Source organism: Peromyscus eremicus, unplaced genomic scaffold (genome assembly GCF_949786415.1).
Source record: "Peromyscus eremicus unplaced genomic scaffold, PerEre_H2_v1 PerEre#2#unplaced_75, whole genome shotgun sequence".
Taxonomy (NCBI): Eukaryota; Metazoa; Chordata; class Mammalia; order Rodentia; family Cricetidae; genus Peromyscus; species Peromyscus eremicus.
In genome coordinates, this window is record NW_026734316.1 from 724,009 (window position 1) to 727,145 (window position 3,137).

Sequence of the window (3,137 nt, forward strand, 5' to 3'; positions counted from 1 at the left end):
TGTTTGTTCTCAACTTCCTCACCTTAGATGCTGCAGGGCACTCTGCCGCTGACAGACACTGGCACACTTCTCCAGATGACACCCGGCCACTAGCCATGTGGCGAGATCCCCTCACGGGGCGTTGGAAGGGCTCCGACCTGGTCCTTATTTGGGGACGAGATTCGGCCTGCATTCTTGACCAGATACGCTCTGCTCCCAGATGGTTACCAGAACGCCTGGTTAGAGCTGTAAATATACCTGATCTGTCCAGGAGAGATAGCCCCTCTCCTGAGGAAACTTCTTCTGTTTTAAATGCTGTCCCTCCAGCAAGCCCTCCAGGCTGTTGTCCTCACCCACAGCAACCCCCACCAGGCCTTTAGCTCGGTTATCATTCTGCTCAGAGTTCCTGTGGGGGAACAGTGGGAACTTTACAGCAAACTGTTTTTGAGACCTTTCACACAGTATACAAGTCCCATAGTCAATCATGTTCTGGGCTGTGACACTGCTTGTCACAAATCCAGTCTGACAGCAGGGGTCATGTTTCCAAGGGCAGTGCTGAATTTTCATCCAAGGTATCAGAAAGACTTGTCAGACCTGCTGGCCTTGGTGTCACAGGTGGTCATAGCTGTGTTGGGCCAGCTTGACACAGCCTGTGGCTGGCAGGTAGCACAGCAAACAGGGTAGTACCAGAGATGCCACTCAGGGAACTTAGGTCCCTTCCACCTAGACTAACCTTGTATTCCTCAAATCAATTCCTAGATCTCTAGGAAGAGAAGCCACACTGAGATGACTGCCTTGACAGGAGCCTGTTACTGCTATCACCTTACCAGTCCTTCTGGGGATTGGAGCAACGGGAATAGGCACAGGAATTGCCTCTCTGGTCCTGTCCAACCAACATTAATCTGAGATTTGACTTCTATAGACGAGGATATTGCTCAATTTGAAGAGAGAATTACTGCCCTCCAGTCATCCCTTTCCTTCCTAGCTGAGGTAGTTTTGTAGAACAGGAGAGGCCTGGATCTCCTCTTTTTACAACAGGGTGGTCTTTGTACTGGACTCAAAGAGGAATGTTGCTTCTTTACAGATCACACCAAGATAGTCAGGGACAGTATGGAAGGTTAGAAAAGGACTAGGAAAAAAAAGAGAGAGTGAGAGAAAAGGAGAATAAGAGCTTGGGTGGTTCTAGAATTGTTTTTCCAACTTCCCTTAGCTAACAACCCTTTTGCCCTCCCTCCTAGGACCTGTTGTCAGCCTGCTCCTGGCCCTTGCCTTTGGGCCATGGGCACTTTCCTGGCTCACTCGGTTCATCCAAAGCCAAATAACAGACCTGCTGGCCAGGTAGATCCAGGTTAATTACCACTGCTTTGATATGCAGGACTCCAGGCTTGAAATTTCCCCTGATGAGAGATGCCACACACAGACCCCTTCACTCGGGGGAGGCTGCACCTGTGTGTGGGAAAAAGGCTCACTCAAGGCATGATTGGAGTGCAGCTGCGACTGCACAGGCTGGGGACCATGGTACCCCAAAATCCCAAGAGCCTGGATTATATGCCCTGTTGCATAGCGGTTGTGCAGTAGCAGCCTTGTGCTTACCCTTTTCTGCTCCCTCAAAAAACTGCACGGTCCATTGATTCCTGCACTATGGGGATGCCTGTGGTGCTTGAGTCTGGAGAGACATTGCCTCTCGGACCTTTTTTCACAACCTTTAGAGGGATAGGGCCTCTGTAATCCTCCATGCAAAGCCTCTTTCAGAGTCCTCCTTTTAGACCATTCAAACCTGGTTTATGTTGGCCCTTAGATTTATTACTAAGAAGGGGGAGATGTCAGGGACAAGGATAGAATCTCTAGTTAGTGGAAAAATACAGACCCCCATAAGACAGGAACTAGATCATCTTACAGTCAGGTTGCCTAGCAACAGGACATTGAGGCAGAACCCTTGACCCTTTCACCCTGTAAACATCCTATACAAACATCCTTAGCTTGCCCCACCTTATGCAGATGACAGCTTCTTGCTCCCCCCACCTTGCAGAAACTATATAAACCCTCTTGGAGAAAAATAAAGTTGCACCTTGATCAGAATCCAGACTTGGTGTGTTTCCTTGTATCTCCTGTCCCTATCATTCCGTCCTTAGGGTGGTCAAGAACCCGTTGAAGCCCTGCAGGTGGGGCAAAAGAACACATAGTGGAGAGAAACCATATGAATGTGATCAATGGACTAAAGCCTTTAGACATCATAGTAGTCTTCAAAGGCATAGAAGAACACATACTGGAGAGAAAACATATGAATGTGATCAATGTACTAAAGCCTTTGCACATCATAGTAATCTTCAAAGGCATACAAGAACACATTACTGGAGAGATACCCTATGAATGTAATCAGTGTGGTAAAGCCTTTGTACTTCACAGTTATCTTGAAATGCATAGAAAAACACATACTGGCTCTCATTCTCTCGGGCCTGTGGGGCCGGCAAGATGGGCAAGTGTCATGGTCTCCATACTGCCAGGAAGCTCTGCATCCACCGACGGGACCAGAAGTGGCATGATAAACAATACAAGAAAGCCCACTTGGGCACAGCCCTGAAGGCCAATCCATTTGGAGGTGCCTCTCATGCCAAGGGAATTGTGCTGGAAAAAGTAGAGGTTGAAGCCAAACAGCCAAATTCTGCCATCAGTTAGTGTGTCAGGGTGCAGTTCATCAAGAACAGCAAGAAGATCATAGCTTTCGTGCCCAACGATGGCTGCTTGAACTTCATTGAGGAAAACGAAGTTCTGGTTGCTGGATTTGGTCGAAAAGGTCATGCTGTAGGTGATATTCCTGGAGTCTGCTTTAAGGTTGTTAAAGTAGCCAATGTGTCCCTTTTGGCCCTGTACAAAGGCAAGAAGGAAATACCAAGATCTTAAATTTTGACAATGGAAATGCAATAATAAATTTTCATATTCTGAAAGAAGAAAAAAGAAAGAAAGAAGAAAAACACATACTGGAGTGAAACCCTATGAATGTAATCAGTGTGGTAAAGCCTTTGTACATTACAGTCATCTTCAAAGGCGCACAAGAACACATAAAGAGAGAAACCATATGAATGTAATCAGTGTGGTAAAGCCTTTGCTCACCACAATGTTCTTCAATTGCATAAAAGAACACATAGTGAAGAGAAACC

At 46.8% G+C, this 3,137-nt stretch overlaps 1 pseudogene; it reads left to right on the forward strand.

Moving 5' to 3' along the window:
- Window positions 1-2,451: 2,451 nt before the first annotated feature.
- On the forward strand, window positions 2,452-2,880 carry LOC131901414 (small ribosomal subunit protein uS12-like; annotated as a pseudogene).
- The last annotated feature ends 257 nt before the right edge of the window (window positions 2,881-3,137 follow it).